At 45.9% G+C, this 21181-nt stretch overlaps 1 long non-coding RNA gene and 1 pseudogene across 1 annotated transcript in view; one reads left to right on the forward strand and one right to left on the reverse strand.

Moving 5' to 3' along the window:
- The window catches only part of Gm34213, a 3801-nt gene extending 1429 nt beyond the window's left edge, over positions 1 to 2372 (forward strand). The window contains exon 3 of the long non-coding RNA XR_390479.3: positions 2124 to 2372. This is a non-coding gene — a long non-coding RNA (predicted gene, 34213). The remainder of the gene's footprint in view (positions 1 to 2123) is intronic.
- Positions 725 to 1369, reverse strand: Psenen-ps (presenilin enhancer gamma secretase subunit, pseudogene; annotated as a pseudogene).
- Positions 2373 to 21181: the final 18809 nt, after the last annotated feature.

Consider the following 21181-nt stretch of genomic DNA (forward strand, 5'->3'; position numbering starts at 1 on the left):
GGGCTCTACTGCTGATCTAGAGCCCAGGCCCACTTCTTTCTTCTGGTCACGCTTGCTTGGACAGGACATGCACAGTTCACATGCATGACCACCAGGTGGTGCAAGGTTGAGGGAGTGTCTACCAAGGTGATTCTGTTTCTTCGTTCCCGGAGACACTGCTTGTGAATTCGTTGTGATTTCAAACTTCACAGCGGTCCCAACCCGTTGGCTAAGTGGTGTGGACACAGACCCAAGAACGGATGAGCTACAAGCTGACCAGCACTGGCTCACAAACCCTTCTGTTTTTCAGGCATTGGAAGCTGGGGGGTGGGTGGGAGTGGTAGGGTGGAGAGGGGGACACAGCAAGGGACTTGGGAACAGGTGCTGAGGTGTAAGGCACCTTGAGGAAGAGGAGGAGAAAGCCTGTGAGGGCTCCGGAGGAGAGGACACATGATAGAGGCATATCTGAGGGCGAGCCTTGGCTCCTCCTTGCTGCCCAAAACACCGGAACCTAGTGAACTCTAGGGAACTTCACTTTCCAGGCCTGGAAGAGCTCCTCTGCTAGCACTGCACAACTTAAATTCCAGCGCTCGGGTGGATCTCTGTGATCCTGGTCTACAGAGAGAGTCTTAGGGCAGCTGCATAGTGAGACTCTGTCTCAGAAAAACCCATACCAGCCAAACCAAAGCCCAACCCCCAGTGCCTATTCTTTTTTTTTTTTTTTTTTTTTTTTTTTTTTTTTTTTTTTTAAGTTAGGGTCCTTTATTGGGGCAGATGGGAAATGAGAAACAGATGTCTTCAGGGTCTGAGGGAAAGCCTAGAGCAGAGAAGCCTTCATCCTGGGAGAAAGAACAGATCAGCAGCTTATGAAGTTGTTAGGGAGTGCCCAGGGGAATGGTGAAGGAGAGGTAGTCCCCAAGAGCGCCCCAGCGGGGCCGGTAGATCTGGAAGATGGTGATCCAGGTGGCGAGAATGATCACCCAGAAGAGGAAGCCCACAGCTGAGCGCCAAACATAGCCTTTGATTTGGCTCTGCTCTGTGTAGGCTGGGGCGAGGAACGCCTCTCTGAAGAACCAGAAAATGTTGACTAACCAAAGAAAAGGCAGGAACGCAAATCCACCAAGATAGTACTTCCGGCACAGGTTCAACTTCTCCTCATTGGATACCCGCTCCAAGTTCATAGTTGCGCTGGAGCCCGGTGGTCCTAAGGGTCTGCAGAGCAAGACCCAAATGACAGGCGCAAGATCACGAGCAACCACGCCCCAGTGCGGTTTATCCCTTCTGCCTGGATTCCTTTGCGGGAGATTTGCGGGAGATGCCGCAGTTTTCAGTGGAGTTTGTTGTCGATTTTGTTTTTCTTCTCCTGCCCAGCCCCCCCACCCCCTCCGCTCCCCAGTGCCTATTCTTGGAGTTTGGTCCCTTCTATCTCTTTCTGCTAGTCCTATTTGTACCCTCTGATTACCTTCCTCCCATCGTCTGCCTTCCAGGAGGCTCTTGCTTCCGAAGGAACCTAACCAGTCACTATGCACCACTGCTTGCCTGTGAGCTGCAGCACTGAGAGCGGCTGAACTGGGAATTCCAGGGTGTGCTGTTAGGAGCTCTCATCATTCCTGAGAGTCAGGTGGTGGGGGTGCAGGCCTTTAATCCCAGTGCTCAGGAGTCAGAGGCAGGCAGGTCTCTGGGAGTTTGAGGCCAACCTGGTCTTGTGCTGTGAGTTCTAGGATAGCCAGGGCAACTGTCTGAAAAATTAAAAATGAAATAAGTTTTCTGAGGATCAAATGAATTATTATTACATGTAAAACATGTTAACCATATCTGGCACATCTAGCACTGAAAAAGAATGTGCCATAGTTATCATTTAAAGCTGTGGAGATAGCTCAGCACTTACAAGCACCCGTGGCTCTTCCAGAGGACCCAGGTGTGATTGCCAGCTCCCACATAGCAACTCGCAACCATCTGTAACCATCAGGCCTCAGGAGATCTGATGCCTCCGACCTCCTGGGCACCTACATTCATATCCACATGTCTAAGGGTTTTTGGTGCTATGAAGAGACACCATGACCATGGCAAACCTTATAAAGGAAAATATTTAATTGGGGCTGGCTTACAGGTTCGGAAGTTTAGTGTATTATTTGTCATAGCAGGAAGCATGCCAGCATGTGGACAGACATGGTGCTGGAGAGGTAGCTGAGAGTTCTACATCTGGATTAGCAGGCAGCAGCAAGAGACTGTGAGTCATGAGCCCAGCTTGAGCTTCTGAACCCTCAAAGCCCATCCCCCCGGGCACACTTCCTCCAACAAGACCACGCCTCCTAATCTTTTCAAATAAAGTCACACTCCCTATGAACATGTGAGAGCCATTTTCATTCAATTAACACACACCTGTACGTGGTTTTAAGACATAATTGTTTTCAATTTTTAAGATGCTGTCAAAGTCTTCCTGCAGTTTCTATTTCTTCTTCTTTTTTTTTGTTCGTTTGTTTGTTTTACGAGACAGGGTTTCTCTGTGTAGCCCTGACTGTCCTGGAACTCACTCTGTAGACCAGGCTGGCCTCGAACTCAGAAATCCACCTGCCTCTGCCTCCCAAGTGCTGGGATTAAAGGCATGTGCCACCACTGCCCGGCCTCAGTTTCTATTTCTTAACACAAAGAGGAAATGAGCACTGTAGGTTCAAACGAGGTCTAAACTGGTCAGTCTGGAGTAAGGGAACACTGTCCTTGTTAACAATCCCAGCTCTCACCAATGAGCTTGCACGCTGTTCCTGTGTCTGCAGGTGGTGGCTGGTTGGTCATCCCATGACCTTCTCCCTTGTCTTAGCCCCCCCTCCCCCAAAACACAATGTGTGGCCCACTGGCCCACTCAGCCTCTGTGATACTAAAGCCACATGAAAAGGTTCTTGCCACAGGCTGGGACTGGAATGTGAGGGTTGTTACCCCACCACTGACTTGCTGGCATTTGTGGCTTCCTGAGGCTTCCCTCTGCTATCCTTTGATCTGGGATCTGAACAAACAAAACCAGGGCACCCGAGCACAGCAGCTTCCTGTACTTTCTCTACAGGGATTTCCCAGAGCTGTCTTTTAAATGGCATCTTTGGCCCTCCTTTCCCAAATTATTTTCTTACAATCTCAAGGAGCTCTGGGGCACAAAATTAGTTCTCAGTCTACACATTTCAGATTTCTCCTTTTCCTTTGGCTAGATGAGGGGAGATTCTGCCCTCATTCCCACTATCCTGCCCAAAGTCTCCGTTTCTCCAATTGCCATGGTAGGTTTGGGGAAGTCCTCTGGCAAGCTCATTGTCAGCAGCAGTGGGGAGACACATAGTCCACGCCTATTGAGTTCTTCTGCAGCCTCAACTCAAATGAAACTGGGTTGGTTTTTTATGTGTTTTGTAAAGACTAGGATGTGTTTTGTAGAGTCAGGGATATGTTTTGTAGAGCGAGGAATGGTGCGGTGGGAGAGGATACCTCAGCAGGCCCATGGGTCTAGTATAGAATAGAGATTATTTGGGGACATGGGAAGGGGAGTTGAGAAGGGAGTAGAGGCAGAGAGAGGGAGGAGACAGAGAAGGAGAGGAGACAAAGGAGAGGGAGAAGGGGAGAGGGAGGGAGGGGGAAGAGAGAAGGTGTGGGAGGTAAGAGAGAAAAGAGAGTCAGAGAATCAGAGGGAGTGAAGGGAAGCCAAACTGTCCCTTTTATAGTGAGTCAGGCCTACCTGGCTGTTGCTAGGTAACTGTTGGGCAGAGCGTAGAAGGAATGCCAACAGTTTTGGTTGAGTTTTATTTTGTTGGATTGTTTTTGTTTGTTGGGTGGTTTGGTTTTTTACCGTAGAGATTTTCAGAATGAGTCAGTATGAAGCAAAGTTGGATTTATTAAAAAGAGATAAAAAATTAGGACAGTATGGACTTAAATCTGAAGTACAGGCAGAAAAAGAGATGGGGAGGGGGCTTGAGTCTCTCAAGCATAGCTAATACATGTGTCTTGTGGCTTTTTCCTTTATTGGAAACACCATCGTGTGTATCTCAGGCTGGACTCAAAATGCTATGGAACCACAGATAATGTTAAACTCCTCATCCCCCAGCCTCACCCTCCTCCTGAGTGCCGGAACTACAGAGAAGCTCTCCCACCCCGGGGCAGGCAGTGCTTGGGACTGAACCCAGACTGCATGCTAGGCAAGCCCTCTGGCAACTGAGCTGGATCCCCGGTCCAGTCTTGTAGCGTTTCAAGTTACATTTTTCTTTTTTTTTTTTTTTCTTTTCTTTTTAAAAAAGATTTATTTATTTATTTAATGTATATGAGTACACTGTAGCTGTACTAATGGTTCTGAGCCATCATGTGGTTGGGAATTTGAATTCAGGACCTCTGCTCACTCCGGTCAGCCCCACTCACTCTGGCCCAAAGATTTATTTATTATTATACATAAGTACACGGTAGCTGTCTTGAGACACACCAGAAGAGGGCGCCAGATCTCATTAGAGACCAGTCGCGCTCTTACCTGCTGAGCCATCGTTCCAGCCCCAAGTTACATTTTTCAAAGGATGTAATTTATAAGCAGGTTCAAAGATTAGGTAAAGCTTAAAATTTTAAGTGCCAAAGTGATGGCTCAGCTGGCAAAGATGCTTGCCACTTTCCTGACAATACTACTTCTATGCTTTGGGCTCACATGATGGAAGAAGGGAGGCTCCAGAGAGTTGCTCTCTGACCTCTGTGAGTACATGCACACACACACACACACACACACACACACACACACACACAAATACAAATTTCAGAAAATATTGAATTGCTGGGTGGGGGTGGGGGTGCATGCCTTTAATCCCAGCGCTCAGGAAGGCAGAGGCAGGAGGATGTCTGAAAGTCAGAGGCCAGCCTGGTCTACAGCATGAGTTGCAGGACAGCCAGAGCTACACAGAAACCCTGTCTTAAAAAATCAAAAAGAAGAGGAAAGAGAAAGGGGGCTAGGGGTGAGGTCGAGGAAGAGGAAGATGAAGAGGGAAGAAGGAAGAAGAAAAGGAGAAGGAGGAAGAGGAGGAGAAAATGTTTAAACACATTTTCTTATTTTTATTTTTTATTTTTTGTTTTTTTGAGACAGGGTTTCTCTGTGTAGCCCGGGCTGTCCTGGAACTCACTTTGTAGACCAGGCTGGCCTCAAACTCAGAAATCTGCCTGCCTCTGCCTCCCAAGTGCTGGGATTAAAGGCATGAGCCACCACGCCCGGTTTAGATACATTTTAAAATGTGCTAAGAGGAGAGAGCTGAGGAGGTGATGCTAATGATAAAATCTGACCATGCACTTACTCGTGGCATCTGCAGCCCATTTAGACCTCTCATCTATAAGACAAACTTGAAACAGAGTGTCTTGCCTGCTGTGCACAAGGAGCTGTATCGCCTATTACAGAATCAGTCTGCATGAGCTCCTGCTAGGTCCAATGAGCCAGCCGAAGACAAAGACATTAAAAGAGAAATTTGACACAGTCTCTGGATGACACCAGTACCCTGGCTTACCATGCTTCCAAAGCTTTGTGGCTACATAAAAATTAAAAAAAAAAAAAAAAAAAAAGTATGAGCCAAATAGAGCACGGTAGTCCGAGGTTATAATGCCAGAATTTGAGAGGTTGAGATTGAAGGATTACAGCAAGTTCAAGGCTAGCCTGAGACACTCTCTCTAAAAAACCAAACACTGGGGCTGGAGATGGCTCTGCTGCTATCTCAGGAGTTTCATTCCCAGCACTCACATGGTGGCTCACAACCAACTGGAACTATAGTCAGAGGATCCAAAGTCCTCGCCCAGTCTCCATGGGCACCATTCACAAACATGGTGCACAGACATACATGCAGCCAAAACACTCATACGTGGAAAATAAAAGTAAATAAATCTTTTTGTTTGCTTGTTTGTTTGGGTTTTGTTTTGTTTTGACACAGGATCTCACTATGTAGTTGTGGCTGTCTTGGAACTCACTACGTAGACCATGTTGGCCTTTAACTCAAAGAAATCTGACTGCCTCTGGCTCACTCACACGTGCTGGAATTAAAGGCATGCACCATTATGTCCAGCATAAAGAAATCTTTTTTTTTAATTTATTTTTTTATTGTCTATAAGTACACTGAGCTGTCTTCAGACACTCCAGAAGAGGGAGTCAGATCTCATTACAGATGGTTGTGAGCCACCATGTGGTTGCTGGGATTTGAACTTCGGACCTTCGGAAGAGCAGTCGGGTGCTCTTACCCACTGAGCCATCTCACCAGCCCCAAGAAGTCTTTTAAAACAAAAAAAAAAAAAAAAAAAAAAAAGAAAAGAAAAGAAAAGAAAGGAAAAGAAAGAGCTGGTTCGATTGTTTTTCTTATCCTGAAGACTTCCCTTTGCAGAGGGAATTGTAAGTTGACTTCTGCATTGTTCTGGCTTAGGGATACCAGAAGAATATCATCTGTAAACCCACAGGCCCCAGGTACCTGGCCCTAAGCAAACAGTTCATTTGTTGTTCTTAGACTTTTAGATACATCAAGAAAATGAGCATTGTCTCCATGAAGTCGAGCTCTCCTGACTGTCTCTTGAATTGAAGTTCTCGGCTTTCTACCGGCTTTCTACCGAGGAGCCCACACAAGGCCGTAGGGTAAAGGGCATCTTTCCCTTGTCAGTGTCCTCCTTAAATACCCCTCCATTTTAAATTCTGCCTCATCACAATTAACCCTTTCATGGAAACCACATTTCACCAGATATTTCTTTTCCCACTGTATGGCTCAGGGACAGACGATGACTTAAAGCAACCTGACTAGATTTTCTTTAGTGGTTATTAAATGACACATGACAGTAGAGACTGAAGAGATGGCACCACAGTCTAGAATCTAGCCTTGGATGTGAAGAAAGACAAAAAAAAACGGAATAGCAAGGGTGCAGCGGCTCCAAGCAGATTTAGAGGTGGGAAGGGCAGGAAATGGAGGAAGTTCACACCCTTTAACCTCAAGGCTCTATCTGTGAGGTGGTCCAGAGCAGCAGCTGGGGGATGGGCAGGATGTTGTGGCTTGGTAAAGGGAGTTGCTGTAAATAAGGAAGAAAAAGCAGCTTGCATTACCTCGAGGAATCCCAGCAGTGGCTACAGGTTTTAGGCAGTTGAGACATTAAGGGAGCCCAGCAGGGACCTGTTGGGCTGTAACTTGGTAGAAGTCTCAGTGAGGTGGAAGACGATGAGAGTCAGGGTTTGAAAGAACTGACATGTAGTCACTCTAAAACATTGGAATCTGAGACTAAGGTGGTACCTTAATCCTGACAGGAGTTGAGCCTGAGCAGAGCATCTAAAATGAAGGGAAACGTTAACTGGAGAAAGTCATGGAAATGAGGGGCAATTCCGCACAAGTGTAAAAATACAGAAACCAGCACATGGGGGATTCGCAGACAGAATTCAGAGACATGCAGATCCATACAGGCACGCAACACGGGATGGTGCTCATAAATCCACAACCTGAAGTACAGACTGTCCCCTCTTCTCTCTGCCAGCATACAACACAGAGAGGCCCCCACAGGGACACAGACGAATGCATATATTTAGATAGGAAGCCCATAGGTAGAGACATGTATAGTCATATGACAGATAAACTTTGAGTCACTCGCCGCAGTCCTGTGACTGAAGTGAGTAAGATTTCCCCCGGGGATTGTTTTTCTTGTTGAGTCTGGCTACTGTGGTGTCCACGTGGCACATTTGCAGTTGTCAAGAAAAAAAAAAATCAAAAAACAAAAACCCCAGAAACCTGAAGCCTTTCTCAAGTTAGAAATAAAGGGTTTGACACAGCCCAGCCCTGGCTTACCAGGGCAAGATGTCTGCTGACACTTTTGTCCATTTAGAACTGATGTTCCAGCTCAAGTTCTGCCCCAGGGCCTCTCAGTCACAGGAAACAGCCTCCCCCTAGCCCAAGGCACACCAAGACAGCTAGTGGCTTAGACTGAACACTCTTGCACAACCAGAACCTCCACCTTTCCCAGCCCAATCATTTTTCAACCCAACAAACCAGCCTTACTTCCCAAAAGCAGTCTGTCAGGAAGGAGAGGCAAGAACAAGAAGGGTGGGGTGGAGGTAAACGTTAAGTCTCTTGTGGCTAGAGAGATGAATCCAGGGTTAAGAGCACTTAGTGATGTTGCAGAAGACGGGTATTCAGTTCTCAGCACCCACATGGTGGCTCATAACTGTCTGTAACTCTAGTTCCCCGAGGGTCAAATGTCCTCTTTTGGACTAAGCCAGACATGTATGTGATGCACAAACATATGTGCAGCCAAAATATTCATACATGAAAATAAAGATAATATTTTGCTTTCACTCGAAGTCAAACTTTTAGTTCCCCTGAGTGCTAGTTCCTCTTACTTCAGCCCCTAATCCCTCTGTCCTGCCTCAGTAGAACCTCTCTCATCTCTGTATTCCAGAGCCTTGTCATGTCTTCAAGGGCGTTGACCACCTCCATGCTATCAAACCCAATAACTACAGAAAGACAAGGCTCAGGAAAGTAAGGCAGATTTAACTTCTTTTTTTTTTTTTAAAGATTTATTTATTTATTATATGTAAGTACACTGTAGCTGTCTTCAGACACACCAGAAGAGGGAGTCATATCTCGTTACAGATGGTTGTGAGCCACCATGTGGTTGCTGGGATTTGAACTCAGGACCTTCGAAGAACAGACAGTGCTCTTAACCACTGAGCCATCTCACCAGCCCTGGATTTAACTTCTTACAGTTTGGCTCAGTGAAGACAACCGGAGAATTAAAAAATATCTACCCAAACACAGGAGTAGAAATAAATGGGTGGGTGTAATGACTCCTTTCTCTTGGATAGATAGATATCTGCGGAGCAATGTGGGCTACAATAGACAGCTAAGAAAATGACCTTTCTTCAGAGAGATCCACTGCTTATGATAGTGATCATCTTATCTCAGTCAGCCACTGTTTTATTGCTGTGAAGAGACACTATGACCAAGATTCTGCAAGTCCCTGTACCTTTTCCTCTGTTAGCTCCCCACGCCCTCACCTCCAGGTTCTGGAAGTGGGATTATAGGGTATGGACTTCCTGACAGGCCCCGGGTAGGACTGAAGTCAGATGAGATGACATCTGTTACAGTAAATCTCCAACCCCAATAAGCATAGAACACACAACTCAGTTATAATATTTATAAGCTGCACGCCTAGATTGGGCAGATCTACCACTACACTACTCTATTCCTCAGCTATGAGATCTCTTGCTACTTGTGGCTTTTCCAGGCCCCATGGTCCTGCTCCATCTTCTGCCCATCGTCTCTTCCTCCATCTTCCTCTGTCTCCTCGTCTGACTCTCTCCTTCTTCTCTTCCCCCTCTCTGAAACCTCCAGCCCTACCTTTCCCTTCCACTGCCTAGTCACAGGCTCTAGCCTTTATTTGACCAGTTAAACTGGGAAGAAGGTTCACATGAAATCACCTGAGTACGTGATCCACCTCTCAAGAGGGCAGCCCCTCCTGAGGAAGCAGAATTGACATCAAAATGCAAACAGCACCAGGGCAATCCACAACAGAAATCATGGGTCAAAAAATGTTTCCCAAGGGGGTTGAGATGTGTCCTTTCATTTTCAATGCAGTCTATAACTAGTCCTGGTTTGTGAAACTGTAGAAAATGACATGTTTAGACGGGAGAGGAGAAAAGCCATACTTGGCCACAGACTGTAGGCCTTAAGTGTGGGTCACTGATTCATAACTTTTGCTTGTTTTTATTGTTGTTGTTTGTTTGTTTTTATGAAACAGTTCTCAGTGTAATCCTGGTTATCCTCGAACTCATCTATTGACCAGGCTGGCCTCGAACTCAAAGATGCCCCTGCTTCTGCACTGGAATTAAAAGCATGCACCACCATTCCCAGCGATTTTTACCATTCCAATTTGAAATGTCTACGTATGCGAAGAATCCCGTTGGTCTGGGGATGTGGCTCAGTGGTTAAGAGCACTGACTGTTCTTTTGAAGATCCTCAGTTAGACTCCCAGGAGCCACAGCGCAACTCACAACTGCCCTTTAACTCCAGTTCTGCCTTAATTTTCTCTGACTTTTTTGTTTGTTTGTTTCTTCGAGACAGGGTTTCTCTGTGTAGCCCTGACTGTCCTGGAACTCACTCTGTAGACCAGGCTGGCTTTGAACTCAGAAATTTGCCTGCCTTTGCCTCCCAAGTGCTGGGATTAAAGGCGTGCGCCACCATGCCCGGCCCTTCTCTGACTTTTAATCAACCTCAAGATTCCTGCCTCTAAAAATAAAAAGAAATGAGAAGGGCAGGGGCCAGCTGTGAACAAAAGGTAAACAGCCCTGACAGGGACCGGCTCCAAGCCATCTCAGTCTCTGAGAGGTATTTGTCTTGGCTTCGGTTGGGTTTGAGACAGCATCTTGGAGTGGAGCCCTGGCTCACTTCTCCTTTCCAGGATCTGCTTGCTGTAACCTCCTGAAGTCTTGAGATGACAGCTATGTGCCACATCACCCCGCTCCGTCCCTGAAGCTGCAGTCAAGCCATCCCAAAGGATCTGGAAGAAGCAAACCTAGATGCTTTCTGCAAGAAGACATCAGAGCTCTCCAAGAGGTAGCCTTTCACCCTGAAGAGGCGAATGACATAAACAAAACCCAGCAAAAAACGTTATGCAATAGAACTAACCCCACCCTGGCTCTAAAGGCTGGGATTATAATGAGCAGAACACAGTCTGTGTTTTCTGTGTTCAAAAGCAAGACTGAGCATTTTGGTGAAGATTTGGGAAGAATAAAAAGCAGTTGAACCGGGCAGTGGTTGCAAATGCCTTTAATCCCAGCACTTGGGAGACAGAGGCAGGCGGATTTCTCAGTTCGAGGCCAGCCTGGTCTACAGAGTGAGTTCCAGGACAGCCATGGCTATACAGAGAAACCCTGTCTCAAAAAAACAAAAAATAAATAAATACCAAAAAAAAGCAGTCTGAAATAGAAAATCTAGAATCCAAAAGTACAAGCTAATGTTAAGTCATTGATGGTTTTCCCTTGGGGAGCTCTAGAGAGGTTCTAAATTAGAAAATAACTTCCAAAATATCCAGAACTGGTGCAGAGATTAAAAAAAAGAAGAAAGAAAGAAAGAAAGAAAGAAAGAAAGAAAGAAAGAAAGAAAAATGAGAGCAATAGGAAAGAAAGGGAGAGTTTCTAAAGGGCGTGGTTAGTTCTAATATACCTGGGGTTCAACTGCCACTAAGGTAGATAAGGGGGGTAGGGGTGGGAGAGATTCGAAGAGCTAATAGCAAAACAGAAGAAAGCCATCAAGCCACACATTCCAGGAGGGAATCCAAAAAAGATTTCAAGGGGCTCAACTGGGCACCTCATCCAGTATGGCTCCAAAAAGGGACCTGACTGCTGAGGTGTCAAGGGAATGGGAAGGAAAAAAAAAAAAAGATGAACAAGGACAGACCCGCAGACAGAAAGCTAGGATCGTGTGGTCCAGGCTCTCAGCTGTAGAAACCACAGCACCACCAAAGCTCAGCGTGTTTATAGAGTCAAACAGAGAGTCAAGGTTATTGTGCACAGCTGAGCAAGGAGTCAGTGCTAATACACACAGATGAGCAAGGAGGCGGGGTTATAATATGCAGATGCAGCAAGGGGGCGGGGTTATATAGTATGCGGATGCAGCAAGGAGGTTTAGCTAATCTAGGTAGGTGCAGTCTGTAGGGGAGCAGTCTCAGGCTCTAAACATCTAGAGAGGAGAGAGTTACTGTGGACCTCTACTACACACATTTACACGTGGACCAGACGGAGAGACTTTGCCATCTCCCTCTGAGCCTCACCCCGGGGAAGTCTTTGCTGCTTCTCCATGGGTCTGACTGAGGCTCTGTGGACCTTAACATGGCAGGCTCATGCCAGCACAAACATCCACTCAGGCTTTCTCTGCTCCCAGCAACTGGGGCCGCTGACTTGGCCAGTCTGAACAACGTGCCAGTAGCACGCAGTACCGGTTCTTCTAGGGACTCGTGGGTGCTGCTCTGAGCTGCATCACCCTTTACACTAAAAAGCCTCTAGACACTATGGAATAAAAATATGGTAGTCGTGCTGGGCAGTGGTGGCGTATGCCTTTAATCCCAGCACTTGGGAGGCAGAGGCAGGCGGATTTCTCAGTTCGAGGCCAGCCTGGTCTACAGAGTGAGTTCTAGTACAGCCAGGGCTATACAGAGAAACCTTGTCTCGAAAAACCAAAAAAAAAAAAAAAAAAAAAAAAAGTAGTCAGAGAAGAGAAAGAATTTGCGATGGATAAAGTAAGTCTTCCTTGAGTCATAATTGGAAGGGTGGGGTACCTCCTATAGTAAAAGCATTTCTCAAATAAGGACAACACATGAGAGCCAGAAAGGGACTGGGATTGCCGGATATCACAGCTGAGCTTTCAAGCCACAAACAGCGCCACACAAGACAGAGACAGCTGGATCAGAGGGAGGCAAGCGCCCAGCCAACCCTGCTTCTGAAGACAAAGAAGAGGAGAACAAAGCACAGAAGAAAGGACCCAGAAACCAGGAAGCTTTGCCTTGCTGTTAGAGGTGTAGGTTCCAGAAGAGAGCTCACCCTACTCTCAAAATGGGCAAGTCCCTGGCAAGGCCCACCTGGTTGCTACCAAGGAAGCCAGAATCAAGGGTTGGTTTGATTACCATTCTTTTACACGGAAAAGCTGATGTGGAATTCCCACCCTTCAGAATGCCAGTCCCTGTCCTCTGACTCTGGATCCCAAGGGGGAAAAGGAATTTTATTTGTTTTAACACCATAAAGGTAGCTTTAAAAAAGCCAGTATAGCCAAGCCCAGTGGCACGGAGTGGTAAACACCAGTTTCTTGGGAGGTTGAGGCAAGGGGATCATGAGCTAAAGGACTGATAATGCTAGAAAGCAAGTTCAAGGCCAGCCTGGGGACTGAGAGAGACCCTGTCTCAAAATGAAGTTGGGGGGGGGGTTGCTTAGTGATAGAATGTGTACTTGGGGGTGGGGTGGGGGTGGGGTGGCAAGGCTCTAGGTTTGATTCCCAGTACTGAAAGAAAAGCAAAGAGTAGAAGAGGAGAGAGAAGAGAAGCCAGAAATGATTTCTGCACAGCCACCCAAATGACTTCAAGATGTTCAGAGTCAGGTAGTTCATTCACAAAAAGGAAAACAAGCTTTCAAAAGCAGCCTGTGCTGTACTTTGCAGGGAAAAGCAAAGAACCTTCTATAAAGGACTAAACTTGCAGAACTGGGAGTGGGGGGCAGTATAAATAAACCATAGCTCAGAGAGTATGTCCAGCAACCCCACGGTTTTCCTCCCAATTGTGTTACCTCTAAATTTTTTTTTTTTAAGGACAAAGTTTTACTACTGGTTAGTCTAAAACTCACCAGGTAGAACAAGGATTGAACTCATACAGATCTGACTGCCTCTATGGCAGAGAGCTGGTGTTAAAGGTGTGTGCTACCATGTCTGGCTTTACCACTATGTGTTAACAGCATACCATATGTGTAATTTGGGGCTTTTATTTGTATATTGTTTGGGGCTGGAAGGGATAGAGTGGAAAGGAATGATGGAGATGGAATAGGAACATTTTGGTTAAAATTTGGGGTCTGATGGGGGAAATGTGAGATAATAGAAACAATTAGAGTTTGGGTCCTATGAGCAGAATATTTCATCTTTTCAAAATAATTTAATGGCACCATAAACAAGGACTGGGAGCTGTTGCTTGAAAGCTGTCACTGTCTGAAACCAACGAACAAATGTGTGTCTCCTGCCTGACATTAGTGTTATTCCCCATAAAAGACTAAACTAGGCATGTGGTAGACACCTTTAATTCCAGTAGTCGGGAGGCAGAGGCAGGCAGAGTTATAGGCCAATCTGGTCTACACAGAAAGCCTGGCTCAAAAATAAAGACTCAAGTTATTGAGTTACCATGCTGTCATTTTGTGTTGTGTTTTGTTTTGTTTTGCTTTACTTTGTTTTTCAAGACAGGTCTCACTATTGATGTAGCCCTAGCTGGCCTGGACCTGACTTGTAGTGAGCATGGTCTTGAACTCCTTCCTGATCTTCTTGCCTCCACATCCCAAGAGCTGGGATTACAGATGTGTTAGCATCATTTAGGAGATGGAAACTGAATGAGAAGCCTTTTGTTAGAAAGTGGGCGTGGTCAGGCCATTCTGTCGGAAAGGTGTTAATTCTTTTAATGAGAGGGGGGAAAGGACCCTTCCATTTCTACCTACAAAGTTATAAAAATCAGTTTGTCCACTCAAGTCACTGGCTGAAGTAGTGTGGTAGTGGCTGATGGGAGGGAAGATATAAAGAGATGAGTCTGTACCTTTAGGGTGAGTGTTGGGGTCCAGGAGTCACCCCACAAACCACAGGAACACCCATCTCAATCAGACAGGGATAGTTTATTAAGCATACACCCATGCCTGGCAGTGGTGGCACACGCCTTTAATCCTAGCACTTGGGAGTCAGAGGCAGGCGGATTTCTGAGTTCAAGGCCAGCCTGGTCTACAAAGTGAGTTCCAGGACAGCCAGGGCTATACAGAGAAATCCTGTCTTGAAAAAAACCCACCCCCCCCCCCAAAAAAAGCATATACCCAGGACTGATCAATCACAGTCCAGACTTGGGAGCTGACTACAACCCCGAGCCAGGAAGGGTCCTGCAGAGCTTTTAAGCCTGAAATCCACAAACATCTGTGCCAAGTTATTTCACCAGTCAGGATTTAGGGATAGAGGGGTTTCCTTAGGAACAAGTCTTTGTTGTACACTTATCCTGTTCCCATTGGTTGGGGTATTCAACTGTGGCAGGGGACTTCCCATGTCTTAACATTCATGTCTTGAGAACCAGGATATCAGTTACCCACATACATGTCTCTTTCTGCCAAGTAGGATGTGAGTTCCCAGGGAGGTCTTGGGAACTTAAAACTTTACTCGATCCCTACTCAAAATAGAAGTATCATTCCAGATGGTTTTTTATATTGGGGCAGGTGTTTCTCTTATGTTGTGGTCCATTCCAGGGGCAGCTTAAGAGAATGTCCAATCAAGTGGGGCATGAGAAAGTTTCCTAGTAACAGTAGTTACAGCATAGTAGAAAGTTTCCTTGCAACATTAGTAGCAGTTCAAAATGGCTGGCTAGACAGGCATCGGTCCTCCCAGGGAACTCTTGGAGCCTCTATTTTATGAATTTTGAAACCCCAAACCATTAGGAACAGGGTTTAGTCATTAATGAAAAAGTTTCACTGAATCAGTCAAAGGGTTGATTGTGTCCAAAAAAAAATCATATCTCAGATTAATTAATATTGGTATAAAAGTTCACTTAAGACAGAAAACAGCTGGGCATGGTGGCACACGCCTTTGATCCCAGCACTTGGGAGACAGAGGCAGGTGGATTTCTGAGTTTGAGGCCAGCCTGGTCTACAAAGTGAGTTCCAGGACAGCCAGAGCTATACAGAGAAACCCTGTCTCGAAAAACCAAAAAAAAAAAAAAAAAAAAAAAAGACAGAAAACAATCTTTTTTTTTTTTAAGATTTATTTATTTATTATATATAAGTACACTGTAGCTGTCTTCAGACACGCTCCAGAAGAGGGCGTCAGATCTCATTACGGGTGGTTGTGAGCCACCATGTGGTTGCTGGGATTTGAACTCAGGACCTTTGGAAGAGCAGTCAGTGCTCTTAACCACTGAGCCATCTCTCCAGCCCCCAGAAAACAATCTCCCCTCCCCCCCCAGAAAACAATCTTAAAGTAGAAACCAAAACTTTGCAAGTGTGAGGGGGAACATAAGGAAAACGAGACACAGACACATTCACAGACTTTCTGAATAAGAGTTAAGTTGCTGAACCTGATAGAGAAATCCAAATTAAAACTGTGTTGAGATTTCATCTCATCCAGGCCAGAAGGGCAGTCACTAAAAACGAGCAGCGTTGGTGAGGATGTGGGAGCCCTTAGACACAGCTGGTGGGGATGAAAACTGTCTCCACCAGAGAAGCCTGCTCAGACATGGGATCACAGTGTAGCCCCGAGCCTTTCTTAGGGTGAGACTTTAAGCACACACACACAAAAAACCATGTTCTGGGTTGACATACTTCAGCTAACAAGAACTTTAGCCAGAAGCAGAACTACAGGAGCCAAAAAGCAAGGTTAGTACATTAGAGTGTCCCAGGACTGTGGACTTTGATGGATTGGGCTTTTGTTTTCATTTTTGGCAGGTAGTAGTATCTATATGCTGAGCTTTAAAACCTGAATGGCACTTCCATCATAGAGTCAGTTGTGCTAAGGTCTGGGGGACCTGTTACAAAAGCCAGTTCAGTCTCTGAGAAAACTATCTGTCCCCTTCTTCGGGCCTCTACCACCATTGCATGTATACTTGAAGACAAAGCACTCATACGTTTTTTCTTTTTTTAAGTAAATCTTGAGGGGAAAAAAATCTTAAAAGACAAAAGCCAAAAAAAAAAACCCAGATGACAGGATTCAGCTCCACCACTTCTTAGTATTTACCTAAAGAACTCCAAAGGAACACATCACTGAGATACTTGCACATCGGTGTTTGCCAAGGCTGTATTCATGGTAGCTCAGGCGTGGAACCAACCTAAGTATCCCATCAGAAGAATGGATAGAGACAATGTCTGTCTCACACACAGAGAGGAATATCTTTCAGCCCTGGAGAAGAATGAAGTCATGTTCTTCGTAGGACAGTGGCTACAACTGGAAATGATCATGGTAGGCAGTTTCCGAAACACAGATGTCGTATAGCTTCTCATCTGTGGTTCCTAGATTGCATATAGACAAATACAGTCGTTTATGTATGACATGAGAGTAGAAGCAAAAATGCCTAGTGGAACAAACAGACAAATTTTAAAATAAAATAATATGTAAAATAAAAAAAACAGAAAGCAACAACAGATTTGAAGAATTAACATAGGCTGGGTGTGGTGGCTCACATCTGTAATCGTAGTGCTCGGGAAGAGAGTGCAGAAGGATCTGGGAAGAGAAAGAAGAAGAACCACTTGAGTAGTGTGGGCTGAGAGTGGCACAGAGCCAGCAGAGAGTGAACTAGAACAGAGGGTAAAGGTAACTCTGACTTCTGGTAACAACTGTCATCTTCCCGAGACTTACTGCCTCCATCCGCTAACCTAGGCCTGGTCCTGAAAGCTTCCAGCCTCCATACAACCTACTCTAGGCCTAGACAGTTTCCAGCCTCCAGGACTTCCTGCTGAAGAAGCTCATCATTTCTACTTCTCTCTGAGCTCTGGCTGGCTGGTCAGCTCAGCCGTTCTGGCTCAAACTCCTCTTCAAGCTGACTGAGTCAAACTGGCTTCTCTCAGTTTCTTTCTTTCCTTTCTCTTAAAAATATTTACTTACTTATTTTATGTATATGAGTACACTGTAGTTGTCTTCAGACACACCAGAAGTGGGCATCAGATCCCATTACAGATCGTTGTGAGCCATAGAGTTGCTGGGAATTGAACTTAGGATCTCTGGAAGAATAGTCAGTGCTTTTAACCACTGAGCCATCTCTCCAGTCCCCTTCTCTCAGACTCACATTACTGTTGGCAATGTGTTCTGATCTTCTGGCTCCTCATTCCCTGGCTCTTTGTTTGTTTGTTTGTTTGTTTGTTTGTTTGTTTCAAGGCAGGGTTTCTCTGTATAGCCCTGGCTGTCCTGGAACTCACTTTGTAGACCAGGCTGGCCTCGAACTCAGAAATCCACCTGCCTCTGTCTCCCAAGTGCTGGCTGGGATTAAAGAAAGGCGTGTGCCACCACAGCCCGGCCCCGGCTCATTTTGTCTTCACCTGTGTCTAGATTGTTCTCTCTTTGCAATCCATCTTGGTACAACTATCCCAGTCAAAACTGCCTCCATTCTCTCTCTGCACTGCCCCTCAGGTAGCTTCCCTTTCCTCTCTCTTCCCTCCTCTTGTGAGAGTTGGTCCTATCCGATTCTGTCAAATCTTTCTCTGATTTATCATTCTGTCTATCACCCACATATCATTTTCAAATATCAGTACTTCCTTAAGTCTGCCTTCCAGCCAGAGGGATTAAAGGTGAGTGCTAAGGGCTGAGACACACTCTAACTAGAAACGGGGGTTTGTTTTCTTTTAGTAAATAGCACAATCTCAGGATTCACAGTGTGGTCAAATACCCTGCAACAAGAGAGTCCAGAAACAGCTTCTCACACATATGGACGCTTGTTTTATGACAAAAGGTGACACACAGAATAGTGGAGAAAAGGTGATAGCTTTTCAGGATGTGAGCCTGGGACTATTGTGTATTTGAGAGGCAAAAAGACATTTTTCCAGAGTTCCATGGTGGCTTTGTGGCAAGCCAGATCTTTGGATGTATATGTGATGATGGGCTTTTAAGTCTGTGTTCTTTATACTCTCACGACTTCCTTGTTACCTCGAAAACCAGTTCAGTTGTAAGTAACAGGGCCCTGGTAACCCATGTGCTTTGTCCCCTAGGAAGTGCTGGGAGCACCCATGGGTGACATATCATGCTACCATCTTCCAGGGAAGCAGACTACAGGCTCTGGGCCCTGCTCCTCTCATAAAGTGCAGCTCCTACCAGAGCCCCAGGTCCCCTTGGGAAGGCATGGTCCTCTGATTAACTATTTTTTTTCTCAGATTTCTTTATTTTCTTTTATGTGTATGAAGTTTGGGGGGGGGGAAGTTTTGTTTTTGCTCCTCCCTCTCCTTTCTCTCTTCTCCCAGACAGAGTTTCTTTCTCTGTGTAGTCCTGTAGACCAGGCTGACCTCCAACTAAGAGATCTCTCTGCTTTGGCCTCCGGAGTGCTGGGATTAAAACTATGAGCCACCCTGCCAGCCTGTCTGTGAGGGGTTTTCCTGCGTACACATATACCACGTGTATACCTGGTCCCTAAGAAAGTTGGAAGAGAAACCTAGTACTGGAGCTACAGAGGCTGTGAACAAGTCTGTGGGTCCTGGGAACTAAACTCAGGCCCTTTGCAAGAGTAACAAGTGTGTTGTGTTTTGTTTTGTTTCCAGACAGGGTTTCTCTGTGTAGCCCCTGGCTGTCCTGGATCTTGCTCTGTAGACCAGGCTGGCCTCAAACTCAGAGATCTGTCTGCTGCTGCCTCCCAAGTGCTGGGAGCACTGCCAGCCATCTCTGCAGCCCCTCTCTGATTAGCCCTTTATCCAAGGCTGGCCTTTCGGTCCCGTGATGAGGGCTGTACGTGCAGAAAGTGTAGTGAAGGGCTGGTCAGATTGCTGTTTTACTTTTGCTTATTTATATTCATTTATTCTATGTGTATATGTGTTTTGCTTGTGTGTGTGTGTATGTGCACCACATACATGCCTGGTGCTCGAAAAAGGTCAGAAGTGTTAGGGTTCAGGAATCGCCACACAAACCATATGAACACTGATCTCAGTTAAGCAAGAATAGTTTAGTGAGCACACACTCCAGTGCTGGTCAGAGCAGGGACATAGCTCAGAATCATCTGAACTATGACCAGGAACATCTTTTTCTGTCAGCTTATAAACGGGGGGGGGGGAGGGGGGGGCGGGGACGGGGACGGGGGAACGGACCACAGTGAGTTCATATGCAGTTGTAGGAAGTGCTGCCCGGTGGTCAGCTCTGATTCAAGATATTTTAGACATAACAGTTCATATTGACCTTCGATTTGATGGGTCCTACATGAAGCTTTGTGGAATTTCTTAAGATCAGCAAGTCTCATACAGAACATACAGAATAAAACAGGGTATGTGGTCAGCATGTCCTTGAGCCAAGTCACTTCTCTGTCAATGACTGGCGGGCACGTTACAACAACAATATGAAATAGCTGGCAGGCATGGAACAAAATGGCTACAGCTATGCTGAGGATTAGGATATGTCAGACCATAACAAGGGGGCATTAGAGCCCCTGGCATTGGAGGTACAGATGGTTATAAATGACCATGTGGGTGCTAGGAATCAAACCCAGGCCCTCCATAAGAGCAACAGATTGCTCAACTGCTGAGCCTCCTCTCCAACCCCTTGCATGTTTGAGATAGGTTAGAAAACCTACTTGTGCTATGAGCTCTGTTTGGGAGTCAGCAGGAGCTAGGCCACAAGACACCCTCAGGACAGGTTTGCTGTCTCCTTTTGTAAGCTGAACTTTGCATGTCTGAAGCTTCCTTCTGTGAGGTGAGACAGACTATAAAACAGGAAAACCAGCTTTCCAGAGAAATTTGCATAAAGGCCTGGTTTCAGAAGGACTCTGTGCCATGCCCTTGGGAGTCCCTCAGAGCTGCTGTGGGCTGTCTCTCCTTTCTCACCCTCTTCTCTGGCTTCCTGGATTGCCAAAATAGACCTTTGTTTCTGACCCTGAGGTTTTACAGGAGGATGGGACTCTTGTTTTAGGCCTCACAACCTTAGTCTGGTTACAGCACTTAGAGGAGTAAATTGGAGACCCCCCTGAGCTTTCTGAGAACCACAAGCTTGCAGTTAGATCTCTCACCACCTTGCTGCTGCCCAGATGAGGGTCTGAGATGACCCGGCCTTGGTCACTCTGGTCCAGGCTTCCTCTGCTCCCTCTATGGTCCATACCCTCCAAAGTAAGACATTCAATCAGTGGGCTAGTATATGTCATGTCTTCAGAGGTAGAGAGGAGTCAAATAGGGTTGACAGCCCTCGATCCCATGAAGAGCCCTAGAGCTCTTGGAAACTGTGGGTAGTGTATCTGTGCTACAGAGTAGGAACAAAACAGGGACAGCACCCAGACACATAAAGCAAGCAGGGCTGAACCCCAGCAAGCAAACTGTCAACAGCCAAGCCATGGACTATGAAGGACACAATCTCAGCACTCTTAGATACTAGTAGTAAGTTATTTCTCCACCGGTGCAATGAGCCAATTCAAGGCAGATCAGATTATACTAATCCTAGGTTATTGGGAAGCTGTTCTTGGGTGAATTCACTAACCCCAAGGAAGGAGGCCAGGGAAGTCACCATGGGAAGAGATAGAGAGAAGAGGGGAAAGAGAAAGAAAGAAAGAAAGAAAGAAAGAGAGAGAGAGAGAGAGAGAGAGAGAGAGAAAGAGAAAGAGAGAAAGAAAGAAAGAGAGAGAGAGAGAGAGAGAGAGAGAGAGAGAAAGAAAGAAAGAAAGAAGAAAGAAAGAAAGAAAGAAAGAAAGAAAGAAAGAAAGAAAGAAAGAAAGAAAGAAAGAAAGAAAGAAAACATGCTCGGTGAGAGACGGAGAGAGAGGAGACCAAAATGTCTGGATTATATAGAGAAGAGCCTCTGGGAGAAGGGTATCC

Source organism: Mus musculus, chromosome 4 (genome assembly GCF_000001635.26).
Source record: "Mus musculus strain C57BL/6J chromosome 4, GRCm38.p6 C57BL/6J".
In the NCBI taxonomy this organism is placed as follows: Eukaryota; Metazoa; Chordata; class Mammalia; order Rodentia; family Muridae; genus Mus; species Mus musculus.